The 20,695-nt window shown below is 35.1% G+C and overlaps 1 pseudogene; it reads left to right on the top strand.

Annotated features, from left to right (window-relative positions):
* The window catches only part of LOC115422151 (plexin-B1-like), a 175,101-nt pseudogene that overhangs the window by 116,986 nt on the left and 37,420 nt on the right, over positions 1-20,695 (top strand).

Genomic DNA, 20,695 nt, shown 5'->3' with positions numbered 1-20,695 from the left:
TATAAGTTGCTTTTTCGCAGCAAATAGTCTAAAACAGTGTTTTTCAACCTTGGGGTCAGGTCCCCACGTGGGGTCGCCTGGAATTCAAATGGGGTCACCTGAAATTTCTGGTAATTGATAAAAAATTAAAACTTACTAATAAAATTTTACATTATATAGCCAAAATGTTGCCTAAAATTAATGTTTATTCGCAATATATTATAGCAAACTATTACGTGATCAAAAACAAATTAATTTTAGCAAATAAAATGTCTCTGTTTTGAATGTCTGGGGTTGCCTGAAATTTCTAATAATTCATTTTTAAAAAATTAAAACTTACTAATAAAATGTACATTATATAGTCTAAATGTTGTGTAAAATTAACGCTTATTTGCAACATAGTATGGCAAACTATTACATGATCAAAAACAAATTAATTTTAGCCAAAAAAAAAGGTCTCTGTTTTGAATGTCTGGGGTCACCTGAAATTTGTGATGTTAAAATGGAGTCACGAGCCAAAATAGGTTGCGAACCACTGGCCTAAAACAAGAAAAAGGTCAAACTTCTCTGGTATTTGAGGAACTCTTTCATTCCATAATGACAGAATTTTAACTCTGTTGTAATGGAACGGTATATTAACTGTTAGTTCTGTTCATTTAAATTCTTCAAAACCTCAATGAAGACACAATAAAAGGGTTTAATGGGCTGAATTGACCACAGGCACCAACAGAACCAGAACGTCATAGTCTGTGGTTGGTTTGTGGTTTAATAAAACTGGAATGAGTGGACGGTCGGTCCTGTCGGTCCTGTCGGTTCTCCGTTCTCCATGTCACCTTCTGCTTCTGTTCTGTGTTTAGTTTTTATAACGTGTTCAAGGACGACAGATTCCAACTCTGCCTCATTTACAGTTCCAAACTCTAATCGTTCTGCTGATTAATGAGCGCTGTCCCAACAGGAAGGGCGCTCCACCAGCCACTGATCCCAGCATGCACCTCTTCTTTTTTAGATCCCCTCCGTCCCTGACCCCTGCCCTACCCCTCCCTCCAGGTTTCATGAAAATCACCTCAGTAGTTTATGTTTAATCGGTAACAGAAGCGTAAAAGCTGCTCCTCCTCCAGGGTAATAACCAGCCCCGTCCACATGTCTGACACTAGTTTTCAGGTCTGGTTTTTGCTTTTTAATCTAAAATAAATGATATTTTATTGCTCACTGATGTTTGTAACCTTGAAAAGTAGCTCTAGAGAACATTCTTTCCCACATAAATCAGCTTTTGTTCCTGTTTTGTCTAATCTTCTGAGTAAAAACTATCAAAATGAAACAGTCCAGACATTCTTTGAAACTGATTAAGAAACAAACACATTCATCAGTGTACATGTTTTTCAGTGGGAATTAAAAACCCGACTAAAATGAGCCATTGAGAGTAAAAATCTAACTTTTTTTTCCTCCTCATGCTCTGAAACTCATTTATAAGACGAAACATGAATGAGTTAATCGACTGTGATATGTGGAAATGAAGCCGTGTGTTGTTTTTGCAAAACAATAAACGCGTCTGCTTCAGGGCACAAGAGGATTTTCTGCAAGAAATGGGAAGAAATTTTGCCACAAAGATGAAAACCACTCATTTTTTATTTTCTAATACCTGTTAGTGAAGAGGAAATCCAATAACCCCCCAGAACGCCCACCCCGGACACTGTTTCCTACAGTCATTTGTTTTTGATTGTTTCCTTTTTCAACTCGATGCAATAAAGAAATGTTTTTCTCAGTTTGACCCGTTACGACCTCGTGACCTCTGACCCCGTCCACCGCCTTCAGGCTCAACTGATGATACTTTATTTATCCAGAAACACCTTCCACTCACTGTAGAAAGACTTCACTACAAGCACTGGTTCAGATTCCACACCTCATATCAGTAAAAGTACAAGCATTAGAACAGCCTCTGTCAGTGAGTTTCTATTTCTATACCTTCCTTTGTCCAGATGAGCATATTATGCACACTTTACATTTATGTTAGAAAAGATCAGATTATTTTTCACAGTTTATATTAGGTTAGAATTCAAAAGTGACTAATTTTCGTATGATTTTTAAAATTCTACCCCAACCACTAAAACCTGCACATTATAAACAACGGAAAATTACAACAACACAAAAAATGTGCACTGACACATTTGAAGTGGCGCAAAAAATAATGATAATAATAATAATGCCAATGCTGCTGTAAATTATTGACATACACCAGGCTGCAAAAATCAAAAAACAAGTAATCCAGATTTTATTGATTGATTGACTGAAGAGTTTATTTCAAATATGAATGTCAAAAAACAATTAAATTATACATATATGCATGTATACAAACGAAACATTTAAACACAAGACATAAAATACACATTCCAAAGGAGTGAGAGGAAGTATAACTTATAAACTCCCACCCGTTCTCCTTAAATAATTAATAACAACAATAATCTTCTTAGTCTAACATATCTAAACTCTAATGTCTGATAATGTATTGTTAAATAATTTTGTTTCTGACTTTGTATTATTAGGAAGAAATATAAATATAACGTGATTGTAAGCAGGGTGCGATTTGTCAAAAAAACAGACTTTTTTTATTTTAATTTTTTTTTTTTTGTCAGAGTGGGGGTGAAGTAGGGGGGTCAGTTATATTCGTGGGGGTGCGGTCCATAGCTAATGTAACTAACGCTGGCGTGAAACAAAAGTGAAACTTTACATACTTTCAACGTCCAACTCCAGGTTCTATTCCTCTATTATTCAGCGGATCTTACACGAAATTTTCACAACTTCTAACCTGTATCCACTGGACCCCCTCCACTGCTCTATGGGCCCCCCATAAATGCTGGGCCCCATGAATTTGTGACATTTACCCCCCCCTTTATGGCACCCAGTACATGGGCATGTTAGTGAACTCTGAGACTGTCGACAGTTGGGTTCAGGTGAACGTCAGTGTCAGTAATGTAGGATATATATCGCAGGGATTATGTTCTAAAAATAACCCGCAAAAGAGGAAATCCGCAAAGTAGTCAGCTTTATTTTTGTCCAGAAGTCCAACTTTTTGTGCGATGGTTAGCGTCTTCCTCTGCCTTTTGGGTGCGACCGCAGGTGCCTTTGTTGGTGCGGAACGTTTCGTCGACATTGTGGGTTTTGTCGGGGAGAAAACTAGCAAACATAGAGCACTTCAGAGTCACACTGCTAGCGATCGAACATTTCTGTAAATTTGGCAAGAAGAACGCATTCTGTACTGTACAGGAGACACGGCACGGAGGAGATTGATTGACAATGGTCTACAGTCCCGTAGCCAATCAGGACGCAGAACACAATGCGCGTTCATACGCTGTAAAAAAAAAAAAAGCATGCGAAATTGCACCAAACAAATCCAGGAAACAGCGAGGCTGCGAAAGGTGAAATGCGTTATAGTGAGGGACAACTGTAGGTGGAAGAAACTGTCACAACCTGCTGTTATTTACATTGGTTGGTTGCACCCTTCCCCCCGAGGATGAAATTCATTGAGCAGAAGTAAGGATGTAAAAACTAGAGGGTATTGATCCCCTCATCCCCCCAACAAATCACAAATCAACAAAATTGTTACTTTTTGCTTAATTTTTGTCATTTTTTCCACATTATTTTGCTTATTTAGAATTAGTTTTTGGGTTTAAATGCTTCTGTAACATTTGACAGACACGAACAACATGTACTCAGTCTTCATTCTTACATATCTTATTTCAACAGCAACAAAACCAAGATGTTCTGATTCTGTTCTGATCGTACAAAAGTCATTTTTCACAGTTCTGGTCCAAAGGAGACCCTGAATGTCCCTTTTATGTCTGGAGTTAAAACAGCTGTGATCCTTTCTATAAAATCATCTTATATTTGTAGTTCCACTGTCCTGTCAACACCGTGTATCTAAAAACTCTATATTTCAGCTTGTGATGATGCATTTTCCACTGAATCCACAGGCTTTTTAAAGAGTTTATCTATCTTAAGAAGGAGCAGGATTTTAATCCCAACACATGAAGCACGCACATCATCCATCAGTTTATCACAAATAGTCAAATATTTACTGATCACAGAAAAGAGAGAAAAAAAAGATCATCTAAACAGGAAATAAAACTGTTGGACAAATGCTGTGCAGTGAAATTCACAATATTTACCTCTGAGAAATAATAATAATTGAAAAAGGATCTAAAACAGATAAAATTCAGGTTTTTAGGTTGGAAATTATGATGTAAATTTGTCAGATTATTACAAAAAAAAAAAAAGAAGAAAATTGTGTATATTATGTCCAGGTTGTTTTTTTTAAAGAATAGAATAGAATAGAATAGAATAGAATAGAATAGAATAGAATAGAATAGAATAGAATGGAATAGCCTTTATTATCTATATACTTTATTATTGTGTGTTCAATGAAATTATAAGTGCTACTCCAGTCCATGAAACAATATTAATAAAAAAATAATAAATACAGAAGAAAAAATAACGTCAGATCAATAAACGTCAGAAATAAAGAATAGAGCAAAGATGAAATTACAAAGCAATGAAAAGTAAAATAAGAAAATTAATATAAAATTTAACAAAGTAAAATGAGACTAGAATTAAAAGTAGAATAAAATAAAAATAACATAAAATATGAATAAACACAATATTAACAGTATTAACAGCATGTATATCTATGACAGGTCTATAAAATAGTGCATTTGTATCTGAGTAAATATTGAATAAATATTACATTGTTTTTGTATTGCATGTTTTATTACCTATAATTCACATTTTGCAGGATCATTGCACATTATTGGATGTATTTGCATGAGGATACAGGATACATGTGAGCTCCTTCAGTCCAGACACACAACCCCAAACCTCCCAGAACACAGCAGCAGTTAAACGAATTAACACTAAATTAAACATTTTATTAGAGTCCGTCTAAACAGAACTAATGTACGTATAAATAAGTGTCTAGTGTTGGCGTTTGGACCGACAGCAGGAGGGGGATCGGCCTCAGAGCGCTGACTTAGTTCCACCCTCAGGGCTCGGCTGTAACGGCGGCCTCAGGCTTGAACAGCCCACAGAACACGATCGCGTCGGCTGATAATTACTAACTCCCCGAAGGAAACACAAATCTCCAGTTACCTCGGAGCAAACACTCACAAAAACATTGAGGCCATCGGTGTCCTTCACAGGCAGACGAAGCATTAAAGCGGCAAATAACTGCGAAAATGAGAACAAATGAGCAGAGATAATGAGAAGTAAGTGCATTCTGGGTTTGTTCACGGTTGGAAACACTGGCTGGATGGAAGCAGTGGATGTTCACAGGCTCCTGGACGGTGCAGGGGGAAGACTGGGGTTTATAGTCCCGGGTTTTAGAGACAGACGTGACCATATTTGGACAAAAAGGTGGAAATGGGTGGAGCTTAGGTTCTATTACACATGGTTCTAACGCAGGGGTGTCAAACTCATTTTCTTCCTTGGGCCACATTCAGCCCAATTTTATCTGAAGTGGGCCGGACCAGTACAATAACAGCATGATAGCTAATAAATAACGACAACTCCAAATTGTTTTAGTGCAAAAAATAACATTGACTTATGCCAATATTTACATTTGCAAACTATCCAAACAAAAAGGATATGAATAACCTGAAAAAAATTAAATTTGTTAAGAAATATAAGAACAATTTGATCAGTATTTTGCCTCGACTTATCATTTATACAGATGTATTATAGGTCAGATCTACAAAGGCACAAAACATTTAGTAACAGGCAGAATATTGTTAAGATTGCACTTAAGTCTCTTTAGACATTTCAGGTTGTTCATATTTGTTCAGGTTATTCACATTTTATTGTTAAAGGATAGTTTCTTAGTGTAAGTATTTTCAAAATTTAATGATTTTTTTTGCACTAAATCAAAGCGAAAAAATTGGTGTTGTCATTTTGTATTTGTATTATTTATTTCAATATGAATGGCAAACAAAAGAAAATAAATAAACAAAACACTTAAACATAATACATATAATACATATTCGAAAAGGAGTGAGAAGAAGTACAAACGTATAAACTCCCACCCCTTCTCCTTATATAATTAATAACAATAATAACCTTCCTAGTCTAAGCAGATCTATACTATATACCATAATATGACTGATACTTATTAGTAAATAATTTTGTTTCCGGCTTTATATCATTATGAACAAATATAATATGATTTACATTTAACACATATATGTAAATACATATTCATACACATTCTATACACACACACATATACACATACATATATACACACACACACACACCTATACATACATATATATACACATACCACATACTTGTACATCTTTATAACACCCAGTGATCCCCAACACCTCCCTCATCCCTGTACTTCTGAAAAAAACGTGTCTTTGTGCCTTCATTATTTACAGATTATTTTGAGTTCGATGCCCTAACTTGCACTTTGCAAATTCATCCCATGGGCCGGATTGGAACCTTTGGCGGGCCGGTTTTGGCCCCTGGGCCGCATGTTTGACACCTGTGATCTAATGAAAGTAGAAGAAGAAAGAGGAGGGTTCTGATCAATCATTTCACCAGAATTTATTTAACAGTAGGCGTTTTCATTTCTTCTGTGGCATTTACTCTTTCGAGAATAATGGTGGGTTTATAGTCCCAGGTTTTAGAGACAGACATGACCATATTTGGACAAAAAGGTGGAAATGGGTGGAGCTTATCAGGAATTTTACTGCAAACACTGGTTGTGTTTCTGTAAAATGTGACACAAATAGATAGACCCAACGTCCAGGTATGACCCATTTGGACGTTCAGAGGCTCCGTAGTTACCGTGGAAACACCGTCATCTTCTACAACACTGATTCACCAGTAAAACCCATGGAGTTGGATCAATGACAGTGATGGAGATACTGTGGTTCATGTTCAGTTAATCATATATTTTAGTGGAAAAGTCAATTTTATTCAAAATGACCCAAAATGAACAAATGCTGATCAAACAAACCAACAAAATGATTAAAATAGTGCAAAAGAATATAATAGTCAGCAAAATGGACAAAAATTAACAAAAAAATCCCAAAATATGCAACAAAATTAACAAAATCTAATAAAAAAAATAATTACATGATCGTGAACACAATGAACAAAATGGTCAAAAATTAACAACAAACCCCGAAATATGCATCAAAATAAACAAAATCTAATTTAAAAAAAAAAAAAAAAAAAACATGATTGTCAACACAATTTTAAAAAATGGTCAAAAATGAACAAAAAACAAAAAACAAAATATGCAACAAAATTAATAAGAACTAATTAAAAAACATGATCATTAACACAATGAACAAAAATGGTCAAAAATGAACAAAAAAACCCTGAAATATGCAACAAAATTTATAAAATATAATAAAAAAACCCAACATGATCATCACACAATGACAAACAGCTCAAAAATGAGACAAAAACCCTTAAATATGCAACAAAATTAACAAAATCTAAAAAAGGAAACCAACATAATCATCAACACAATGAACAAAACGGTCAAAATGAACAAAATACCCTGAAATATACAACAAAATTACCAAAGTAATTTAAAAAAAACCCAACATGATCATCAACACAATAAACAGAATGGTCAAAAATGAACCAAACCCTACCATGAAGAAAATGACCAAAAAATGAACAAAAACCGACCAAACTCTGTATTACCCCTCACTAATGTAGGTTATAAGTGTAAAAATACAACTGTTTTTCACTCACATACTGTAGTTTTGAAACTTTTGATTCCTCGTTTTTTTTCACATGAACTCTTTCTGTTAACAGGTTTTCTCTCACTGACTACCCCTGTGTGGCGAACACACGCCCAACCCCATCGCCAGCGGCCGTTTCCTCTACCGGCCACGCCCACTTACACCTCCGACACCCAGCTGACTGCCGTCACCACGGCGACAGAGGCGGGACACACCATCGCCTTCCTGGGAGACAGAACGGGGAAAATGCACAAGGTATAAGAACATGAACACAGAGAAAGAAGGATTTAATTACGCTTTTAACACGTCAAAATAAAATGTAGTGACGTAAAACACCTCCAAATAAACATAAAAAAATGAAATTACATAAAGTTAGATGAAAAGAAATAATAGTAATCATGAAATTTATGTTGATTTCAGTCAATTCTGATAAATATCATAATAAATGAAATAGTTGATTTTGGTCTTGAACAAAGTTTAAGGAATTCAATTTTTTTTTTTGTGGTTTTTTAACTAATTCTTAAAGATCTAACAAAATGAAAATGACCTTATCAGGACAAAGACACACTGGATTTCCTGATTCCATGAATTTGCTGCTTATTTTTGTTGTTTTTCTGTGTTTAATTATTAATTAAACTGACAAAAATGACCCAAGGACATTTATTTGTATTTTTTATGCTGTTTCTTTTATCATCAGAACTTGACAAATGCTTGGCCATCAAGAGGGCATTTCAGTCATTCATAATAATCTATATTATAAAAGCCAAGTGGCCTCCGTGTGTGTGTGTGTGTGTGTGTGTTTGTGGATTCACACTAAATCCGTACAGAGCTGACAGCTGCAGTTTGTCATACTTATGGATTTTTGATCAAAGAACAGACTAGCGAAAACGGCAAGTTGATTAGAACCTATATTTTGGCAGATATTAGTCTTTTTGGAATACAGTATCCTTACAATCACGTTACTATGGACAGAACTCTTTGGCGGAGACTGCTGGACAAATGCGGTACAGCATGTACGAATACACAGCTGCATAAAAACGACCACATCTAGAACCTGTGGATCCTCACGGGTCAACACACTAGTTTCATGTAAAATGGTAAAACTGAGCAAAACATTAACATATTTTCAGTATAAGTTTCTATTCCTCCCACTGCTTTTGGAATGTGCAAATGAAGTCAGACTTTGTTTTCATGTTTATGTATAAGTTTGTTTTTCCATGATTTCTTACAATCTGTTTTATTTCCAAGGACTAAGTAAGATTACTTTGTTTTGTTGCATATTTGAAATGAACTAAAACAAAAAAAAAGTGTTTTCACTGAATATGTGAAGAAAATAATAACATATAAGGTAAATGGACTGCACTTATATAGTGCATTTTGTACAAATTTAATGTGCTGCAAGACCCTAGTAGGGGAGCAATTTAGGATTTAGTGTCTTGCTCAAGGACACTTCAACATGTGGACAGTCAGAGCCAGGATTTGAACCACCAACCCTTTGGTCATTGGGCGACCTGCTAACCAACTGAGCCACAGCCACCGTATATGAACAAGAAATGCATAATAATCCTTGTTTTTTATTGCCCAGTCCTAAAAAAAGGCTAAAAAAGTACCTTATTACAATCTAAAGTGTAAAAATGCGCGTCTGCGGTGTTTGTTGTCTTACTTGTTATTCAGTCGGTGGTGAAACAGCTTTTTCCAAACCAACTCTGCGTCTTCCAGTGGAAGTTTGTTGTGTTGTGCAGACTGAATGCCAATCACTCTGTGACAGTTTAATATTCACTTCTTCTTCCCGTTTCACTCGGGTTCATCGTGATTTAACTCCATTGTGTGTCTGTAAACAATTATACAACTTTGGACGTCTGCTTGTATGAGCTTGTCAACGTTTCAATCACTTGCGCGTCTTCTGCTGATCAACTGTTTGTCATAATGACGACGGTTACATGCACATAATATTCTGCTTGGGTTCGTACTGTGCTGTTTATACAGTCAGTGGGTATAAACAGGAGTTTTCTGTTTTTTATTTTTTTTACTCTTATGGTGCAAACAAACACATGAGACTGAAGACGTGATGTCAAATACAGGGAATTTTGGATGGAGACGAACATTAAAACCAAAAAATGTAAATTTCGCAGTGTTTTTCCTCTGAATAAAAGTCCTGTTTCTTTCTGTCAACGTCGTCTTTTCCATGATGCATTTACACTATATCTGTTTTTCACAAACTTTTCAAACTAAAACGGGGTCACAGAGTAAAATACACCGATAAACCGTAACATTGTGACACTGACGGATGAAGTGGTTTTAATGTTTATCATCTCCGTCCGATGGAACCTGTCAGTGGGTGGATACAGTGAACATGTAGACCTCCAAGTTGATGTGTTCGAAACCGCAAAAGTGGGCAAGAGTAGGAATATGAGCAACTTTGACAAGGGGAAAGATGCTCAACTGTCAAAAAATGACCAGAAATGACCAAAAACGGACAAATACTGATCAAGCTAACCAACAAAAAGATTAAAAATGAATGTAAAAGAATACAATAGTTAACGAAATGAACTCGAGAAAGATGATCTACTAAGCAGTGTTGATATGTGTAACCATGTACGTGTTATAAACCATTAAAATATGGACCATTATAAGTTAAGGCATATTTTCATATTTGAAACCAAAAGTTCAGAAATCAAAATTTCTCAAAACTTTGAATAAACTTTGTAGGAATAGTCCCAAGGAAGATACGTATAAAATTACAAATGAGTCCGACCAGTAGTTTTGGAGAAGATCATCAGAGAAATTGCTAACGGAGACAATGAAGACGATAATGACGACAGATGATGATGGAGACGATGACTACAAAAACAACGATGATGAAGACGGCTATGATGAAGCAGACGCCGAAGACGCCGACAATGATGGAGACAATGACTACAAAAACAACAATGATGAAGACGGCGATGAAGATGATGACGAAGACGCTGATGATGATGGAGACGATGACTACAAAGACAATGATGATGACGATGATGAACACGATTGCAAAGATGATGATAAAGACGACAGCGAAGACATCGACAATGTTGACGACAACAATAAAAATTGATGATGACAACGATGGAGACGATGCCTACAAAGACAAAGACGACGATGAAGACGACAACAATGACAATGATGATGACAAAGACGACAATGACGACAATGATGTCGAAGACAATGAAGATGATGATGAAGATGACGACGAAGAAGACAAAGACAACACTAACAACTATGACAACGATGATGACGAAGAAGAAAACAATGGTGAAGACAACAACAACTAGAAGCACTCAGAGAGCGCAGACCTCCGCCAAGGCTGATCAGTGGCCCCCCCCGTGGGCCCCCCCACCCCCGATCACCACCAAAATTTAATCATTTCTTCCTTATCCCATTTCCAACAAACCCTGAAAATTTCATCCAAATCTGTCCATAACTTTTTGAGTTATGTTGCACACTAACGGACAGACAAACAAACAGACAAACAAACAAACAAACAAACAAACAAACAAACCCTGGCAAAAACATAACCTCCTTGGCGGAGGTAATAATGATGACGAAGATGAAGACGACAATGGAGATGACAACAATGCAGATGGAGACGATGACAAAGACGAAGATGATGATGAAGATGACGACAAAGACGATGACGAAGATGATGACAAAAACAACAAAGATGAAGGCGACAATGGAGATGACGGAGACGATGACTGAGACGACAAAGACAATGATGAAGACAACGACGCTGGATGCACCTTCACGGTAGCTCATGTTTTATCGGCCGATGACATAAAGACGAACTCGAACAGACATAATTTGAGAAAATGCGATATGAAAATCAAGTAAACTAACAATAAAAGACAATAGAACATAACGGGATGAAAAAGTGTTTATATAAATTAGTGTTTTTCGCTGTTTTTCGACCATAGACTTTAATCATCAAGTATATTTTTGTAAACGTGGGTCCTGAGGAGACATCAGATTGTGTTTTTTTTGGGGTTTTTTGGGACCACTGCAGTTGTGTATAATTGACGTCTCCTATAAAAAGGCCGTCGGTGGAGGTGGTGATTGTCTGAAGCCGACATGTGGTGACAGCGTTGTTTCAGGAGGTAAATATTACCTTTACATAAGCCTTCAGGAGGAAGAAGAACACCACACACAAACTATTTTAAGGAACACTAAATGAACCGCCTTTTCACAAAAAGTTTGGATCTGCGGACACGACCAGAAGTGTGGGATCGGACAGACGGAATTCAGACGCTTAGTTTGTTTTATTTATCACAAAAGTAGATGGAAGAGAAGTTTCTGACCGTCTTAAAAAGCTCCACATTGTCAGATTCAGATCCAAAGCTGTGATGTTTCTTCTCCTGTTGGATTTCCTTTCCTGTCATCTCATTTCAACTGTTGTTTTTTTGTTTCTTTTCTTCAACTGTGAACAGACTGGAGGCCACAAACTGCAGTAGAAACCTGAAAAGAGACACATATTCTAAATAAAACTGGATACGTGTCCAAAAACATCCTAAAATCTTAAATCACACTGGTCTACAATTTTTTAGTAAGAAAGTAGTAACATTTATTTATAACGCGCTTTTCACAGATAAAAATCACAAAGTGCTGGACATAAAATGGGTGCAATCAAACAACATAAGAATAATTTCATTAAATAAATTTTTTTAAAAATCATCTGCCTCAGAGATTAAATGTTATGTATTATAAGAAGATTAATTGGAAAACAAATGAAACATAAAAACCCAAAACAAATTACGTACCTTCCTTGGGACAATTTCCACAAAAGTTGTTCGTAGTTTTCATAAATTTAGATTTTTGAAGGATTTTTGAAGTAGTTTATCGTAGTTTATAATAGTTTAAGTTCTTACTTCTTCCTACTCCTTTTTGACTATGCAAATTCAGACACGAACTTGAAGATAGATTCTGTTCATTTAAATGTTATTTTGTTTTTGTCTTATTTTTGCTTTGTTTTGTTTTATTTTTTTTCTTTGCATGTTCAAAATAAATTAATTAATTAAAAAAATGTTTTTTGACTGATAATGGTTCATATTCTGATGGTTTATAGCATCTAAATGGTCACAGATATCAATATACAGGGTGGGGAAGCAAAATTTACAATGAACATTTAGTTGTTTTTTCTCAGCAGGCACTACGTCAATTGTTTTGAACCCAAACATATACTGATGTCATAATCATACCTAACACTATTATCCATACCTTTTCAGAAACTTTTGCCCATATGAGTAATCAGGAAAGCAAACGTCAAAGAGTGTGTGATTTGCTGAATGCACTCGTCACACCAAAGGAGATTTCAAAAATAGTTGGAGTGTCCATAAAGACTGTTTATAATGGAAAGAAGAGAATGACTATGAGCAAAACTATTACCAGAAAGTCTGGAAGATACTATTAAAGAAGAATGGGAGAAGTTGTCACCCCAATATTTGAGGAACACTTGCACAAGTTTCAGGAAGCATGTGAAGGCAGTTATTGAGAAAGAAGGAGGACACATAGAATAAAAACATTTTCTATTATGGACATTTTCTTGTGGCAAATAAATTCTCATGACTTTCAATAAACTAATTGGTCATACACTGTCTTTCAATCCCTGCCTCAAAATATTGTACATTTTGCTTCCCCACCCTGTAGTTCGTATTGAGCACTAATAGAAGTCATATATGGACTTTCATTTGGGTCCATGACCTTTGACCTTGAGTGACCTTGAAAGGTCAAACTCAAGGTCAACAATCCCTACATTTCAACAGTCTTCTCTAAAACTACTGGTCGGATTCATTTCAAATTTTATAAGTATCTTCTTTGGGACTATGTCTACAAAGGTGGATCACAGTTTTCAAAGATTTAGATTTTTCAATTTTTAAAGAATTTTTTTAAATAAAAAAATGCGCCTTTCCTTCTAATGGTCCATATTTTGATGGTTTTTAACATGTAAATGGTTCCAGATATTAATATAGTTCTTACTGATCACTGATAGAAGTCATATATGGACTTTGATTGGATGAGTTGAGTTCTCCTCTAGTGAAAGTCCCACCCACTTTTTTTTTTTTTTTATTATTGATTTATTTTGAAGATGGAAATGACACAAGCTTCCTGATTGCTACTAAGTGACTTCTTTGCACAACACAATATAGAAATGAAAATTCAAGGAAGCATAAGATAATAATACACACAAAAAAGAAGAAAAAGAAAAAGAGTCATATTCGAAAAGGAGTGAGAAGAAGCACAGTTTATTAGTTTATTAGTTTATTAGCTCTCACCCCTTTGTCACTTCTATTGTTAGATTGATCTGCATCCAGACCACAGGACTAGAACATAGAACATAATAAATTCAACTGGTATTGATTCAGATACAACAGACGCTGACAAACAGGGACACTTGAACTATTTTCATTACACTGGTCAACAACAAATTTGTTGAAGTTTTTTGAGCTGATTTAGGATCATTTTGGTGTGCTGAATCCAAAAATCACATTCATTTTGCTCAGTCAGGTCAAACTTTCTGAACTATGCTACATATTGGCTTTTTAACATTTTTGCTTACATTTATGGGCCTTTTCACATCATATGATACAAAATTCTTTCATATTTCTTGCAATAAACGAGTTCTGAAGATTTTACTTTTGCCAATTTATGATTACTGGTTTTTTTAATATTACAGGTGAATGAAATGGCTTCGACTAGAAGATCTTGCAAAAATAAGCCTGTCGTATTCTGTTACATCTGCAGTGAATACATCATTGTATCTAACAGGAATCAAGTCACAGGTTTCATAAAGTGTGCTTACCAATCTTATTTTGGTATTAATTATTATATTTTGTGAGAAGATCAGATTTTTCAAAATCAAATTAGCAAAAAAGCCTGACCTGATTGAGAAAAACAGATGTCATTTTTGGATTTAGCGGTGCAAAATGGTCCTGATTCAGTTGAAAAAACCTAGACAACTTGCAAAAAACATTTTTTCGTAACTCAGTGTTATTAGTATTTTAGTTTAGGTAGTGAGTTTCACATCATGACTAACAGAATTCAATTAGTTTGATTATTCCTCATTATAAACACCTTTATCAGAGTGACATGAACATTAAAACACGTCTGCTATTGAACGTGCTTTGGCTCATGTCTACCATCAGAACAAGGAGGCTTTTAGTTTCACTTTGACTCTAATAATAAATGTATTAACATCAGGTTTATTTCAAGACGAATCCCATCAGACACACCTTTTGTCTTCAGAAGCAGCGTGTAGTCGACTCATTTCACATGTGGAGCCGTTATTAACAGCTCCATCATTTTAATAAATGTTCAACTCATCTGATACGACAGGAAAAGTGGAAACAGAATGAGTTTTTCTACCTTCTGCTGCCATTAATTATATTTTTTTCTAGATGTAAAATACTTCAAACTCCTTCCATTTTCAGCACAACAGGAGTGACAGCTGCCACGACGCTGACAGTGAAACTATTAATAATCTGACAATAAAAAAAAAAACACTGCACTTATAATGAAGACTGGGGTTCTTTGACAGGAAGTAGGAATATTCAGGAACATTGAAGGAACAGGATTTATTGAACAAGCTGTTTCCATTTCTATGTGCATTTAATGTGAATTATGTGCGTTTGCATGAACTGGTTTAGACTTCCCAGTTTCACCACCAGGTGGAGCTGTAGGCACTGTTACACATGACTTTAATAAACAGTAGAAGAAGTAGAGTGGTTTCTGTTTCCGTCTAAAACAGCTGTGATGTCAGTTTTCATGGATGAGACAGAGGAAGAACCTGTTGGACCAGACATTTAACACTTTGTTAAAATATATGAAGAACGATCCAAACAGCTCATTTATTATTGAAGTAAAATGTTCACTGCTCTAGGATTTATTCCATAAGGTGTTTCCGTTTCCTCTGAATGTATTTACAGGTTAAAAAATGACAAAAACCAACTCGAGTGAAAAACATTTGATGTGGAATTCAGGATGTTTGTATTATTAATTTGTTGTCTCTATGAACATTTGAGATTAGATTAGATTAGATTAGATTAGATTCGAGTTGAGTTGATTCGATTAGGCTACATTAGATTAGACTAGACTAGATTAGATTAGACAAGATTAGATTATATTTGATTATTTTAGATCAGATTAGATTATTATAGGTCATATTAGATTAGACTAAAGTAGAGTAGAGTATTTTAGATTATATTAGATTAGACTAGATTATATTATATTAGATTAGACTAGATTAGATTAGATTATTTTAGATCATATTAGATTAGACTAGATTAGATTAGATCATAGATGATTAGAGTAGATTAGACTAGATTAGATTAGACTAGACTAGACTACTTTAGATTAGATTTGATTAGACTTCATTGATTTCATAATGGGGGAAATTCACTGGTCAAAGCAGCAACAGGATAAAGTGCAAGAGAAACAATGTGCATGTATAAAAGTAGTGCAAAAGAAAATAATAATAATAGTAATAGTAATAACAGTAAGTAATAAAAACTCTGTAAACTATATATATGTATATATATATATATATGTGTGTGTGTGTGTGTGTGTGTGTGTGTGTGTGTGTGTGTGTGTGTGTGTAAATATGACAAATGTGTTTTTAAACACAACTACTGTCATGTACTTTGTTGGATTCCAGTGTTTTCTTTCCATCTTTGTGTTTGACTCTGTTTCATTGTTATCAGTCTGCAATTTGATTTATCAACCCCCCCCCCCCCCCCCCAAAAAAAAAAAAAAACAACCCTCCTCATTATTACCACTGAGGTGCCCTTGAGCAAACCCCCAAACCCTCCACCTGCTCCCCATCAGATCCAGACCCTGTGGCCGGCCTGGTTTGTACCGGGCAGCTTCAGGTGTGAATACGTGAGTGAGGTGGGGGCGTCCGGGGGGGGGTCTGGGGCGGGGGGGTGTCTCTGCAGACATCTGTGCAGTCGGAGGAGTCAGCTGTTTCCTGTTTATGTTTGTTTGTACACAGATCGGTCCAACAGCTTGAAGCCGGAAGGTTTTTTATCAACACAACAACACACTGTGTCCATGTGTGTGACCGGGGGGGTTTGGCCCGAGGGGGGGTCACATGGGAGCACGTTTAGGCTCTAGATGCCCATTGGTTATTGGTCCCCCAGGTGCACTCTGGGTACCGAATGTGTGTGTGTTAATCCGGTCTCCGTGAGGTAAACAGCGCGGCTTTGATTCTTCGTTAATATTTTATGAGCGTTGCATTAATGAGCGAATCAGCCCGTTATCGGCCCACGACAGAACGCCTCGGCGGTTCTTTGTCTCCAGGCTCAGACGTTCTGTTTTCAGAGATCAAAGGTCAACGGGTCCAGACGCAGAACAAGTACAGAGGGTTGAGTCGACTTTTATCAGATGTTTGGGTTTCACATTCATGGTTCAAGTAACGAGTTTATCGCAGAAACAGTGATAAAGTACAGACTGTGAAATGTCTAAAGTCGACCTTTGAAGGATATTACTAAAGATTAAACGACACATTTTAACTCCAGTCAAAAACAAACAATAATGAACTATGACTTCACTTTAATTTTTAATTAAGTTTTTTATCATTTTCCTTTTGATGCGACTTTTTCATCATTTTCATCTCATGTCTTTTTCTTTTTTGTCATTTTCATCCTGTTGCATCTTTTGTTTTTAATGTTTTCATCCTGTTGCATCTTTTGTTTTTAATGTTTTCATCCTGTTGCATCTTTTGTTTTTAATGTTTTCATCCTGTTGCATCTTTTGTTTTTAATGTTTTCATCTTGTTTCATCTTTTGTTTTTAATGTTTTCATCTTGTTTCGTCTTTTGTTTTTAATGTTTTCATCTTGTTTCATCTTTTGTTTTTAATGTTTTCATCCTGTTGCATATTTTGTTTTTAATGTTTTCATCCTGTTGCATCTTTTGTTTTTAATGTTTTCATCTTGTTTCATCTTTTGTTTTTAATGTTTTCATCTTGTTTCGTCTTTTGTTTTTAATGTTTTCATCTTGTTTCATCTTTTGTTTTTAATGTTTTCATCCTGTTGCATATTTTGTTTTTAATGTTTTCATCCTGTTGCATCTTTTGTTTTTAATGTTTTCATCCTGTTGCATCTTTTGTTTTTAATGTTTTCATCTTGTTTCATCTTTTGTTTTAATGTTTTCGTCTTGTTGCATCTTTTGTTTTAATGTTTTCATCTTGTTGCATCTTTTGTTTTAATGTTTTCATCTTGTTGCATCTTCTTTGTTTTTTTTTTCTTTTGCATCATTTTTGTTGCATCTTCATTGTTTTCATCTTTTTGCAACTTTTAGAACTCATTTACATCTTACATCATACATGTTACCTAGTTTACATCATTTTCATCTTTTCAACCTTTTCTGTCTTTTTTGACATTTTCATCTAATTTCTTGTTGAATCTTTCACATTTTTCATCATTTTCATTCATTTTCTGAACCCGCTTTATAATCACATATAAAAAATGCAAGAAATTCCTATGTTTTTTGTGATGGTTTTCTACAATCTGGAGTTATTCTTTATGAAACAGAAGGCTCTGTAACTGTTTTTACCATCTAACAAGGCTGTTTTTCTCTTTATATAAGAAGCATTTTGCTCTTAATCCTCTGAGTTTCATCAGATAAGCTGTTAAAAAGTTCCAGGATGTAACAGGACTGATGTGCAGTTGTCGTAAACAGTTGTTCTTCGTGGTGACGTCCACATCGACTGAAGCGTTGACACGTTCTGCCTTCCACGTCCTTGTCAGGGCTCAGAAATGTAAACTCTCAAGTGTGTTTTCATTAACAAGGACGGCATCTTTTGTTTTTAACGTTTTCATCTTGTTGCATCTTCTTTGTTTTTTTTCTCCTTTGCATCATTTTTGTTACATCTTCTTCATTGTTTTCATCTTTTTGCAACTTTTGGAACATCATACGTTACCTAGTTTTTATCATTTTCATCTTTTCAACTTTTTCTGTCTTTTTTGACATTTTCATCTAAGTTCTTGTTGAATCTTTCGCATTTTTTTTGGTGTCTTCTACATCATTTTCATTCATTTTCTGAACCCATTTTATAATCACATCTAAAAAATGCAAGAAATTCCTATGTTTTTTGTGATTGTTTTCTACAATCTGGAGTTATTCTTTATGAAACAGAAGGCTCTGTAACTGTTTTTACCATCTAACAAGGCTGTTTTTCTCTTTATATAAGAAGCATTTTGCTCTTAATCCTCTGAGTTTCATCAGATAAGCTGTTAAAAAGTTCCAGGATGTAACAGGACTGATGTGCTGTTGTCGTAAACAGTTGTTCTTCATGGTGACGTCCACATCGACTGAAGTGTTGACACGTTCTGCCTCCACGTCCTTGTCAGGGCTCAGAAATGTAAACTCTCAAGTGTGTTTTCATTAACAAGGACGGACAGAACTTATGCATCTAAACCCCAGTGTGTGTGTGTGTTTGTGTGTGTTTGTGTGTGTTGTTGTTGTTGTTGCATCGTGTCTGGATTGCGGGGTGAGAAGGCGGCCATGGGCATCCGGGGGGAGACGTGATCAGGTTCGAATGTGCGATAACGGAGCCCATTTCCAGTCGGTTTGTCCCGGAGGCCTTTCACAGCCCTGCACCGAGTCGTTCACATGCAAAGTGACAGAAATAGTTTCTAAAGAATGAAAGAGGAGACGTTCAGAGCGTCTGCACATCTGACCAATCAGTGCCCGAGGAGGTTGTCAGCATCAGAAAACGAAGAAAACAGAGCCGTGCTACCAGTGACTTCAAGTTTCAGAACAGCAAAACTACTGTTGAAAATGTAGTTCAGCGACAGTGGACACAAGATAAGAAATAAAAAGCATGAAGTCTGGCTAAAAGAGCTGCTACAGCTTTGGAAATAATTACATTTAGACTCTTAACGATGATTCATGAAGATGAAGGAGATGCATAAAAGGATTTTATAGTGCAAATAAGTACAAAATATAGCATGAAATTCACAAAACACTTCCAGAGGGTGGAATTAAAGGCAAACGCTGCTGTAATGTTGCACTTCTGTTATTTACACAGATGTAAATGAAGGAATGTTTCTACATTTAGTGTTTTACGAAGGCAGGAGGACTGTTTCCCCTGGCCATGGGAGCATAATTTCCACTTTCTTATCTCATAACTATTAATAATTATGAGATAAGATAATTATAATTTTTTATCTCATAATTTCGATTTTTTAATCTCATACTTTTGACTTTGAAAAAAAAGTATTATGGTAAGTCATGGTTATGATGTAAAAAGTCGAAATCACAAGATAAAAAGTCAAAGTTATGAGATTAAAGTTGAAATTATGGGATAAAAAGTCATCACTATGGGATAAATAGTCATAATTATTAGATAAAAAGTCATAATTATGGGATAAAAAGTTGAAATTATGAGATAAAAAGTCAAAATTATGGGATAAAAAGTCAGAATTATGGGATAGAAATTCATAGTTATTAGATAAAAAGTTGTAATTATGGGATTAAAAATTGAAATTATGAGATAAAAAGTCATAATTATTAAATAATAACTCGAAATTATGAGATAAAAAGTCATAATTATTAGATAAAAAGTTGAAATTATGAGATAAAAAGTCATAATTATTAAATAAAAAGTCGAAATTATGAAATAAAAAGTCAGAATTATGAGGCAAGAAAGTCATAGTTATTAGATAAGTCATAATTATTAGATAAGAAGTTGAAATTATGATATAAAAACTCATAATTATGAGTTATGTGTTATTATATGTAATAATTAACCTTTTCCTAAGTTTTCTGGTTTCTTTTACACATTTTTTCTTTACACATTTGGATAAATTTGTTCTACAACTAAATGTTTATTATAATGTTGATTGCTTTATTGTAGAAGTGTTTTATTTTATTATTTATTCTGTCCATGTTATTCATATTTTTTTTTAAGGATAGTTATTTCATAACGGAATTCTCT

Source organism: Sphaeramia orbicularis, chromosome 7 (assembly GCF_902148855.1).
Source record: "Sphaeramia orbicularis chromosome 7, fSphaOr1.1, whole genome shotgun sequence".
In the NCBI taxonomy this organism is placed as follows: domain Eukaryota; kingdom Metazoa; phylum Chordata; class Actinopteri; order Kurtiformes; family Apogonidae; genus Sphaeramia; species Sphaeramia orbicularis.
The sequence above is the reverse complement of the archived record's forward strand: the minus strand, read 5'-3'. Positions and strand labels throughout refer to the sequence as shown.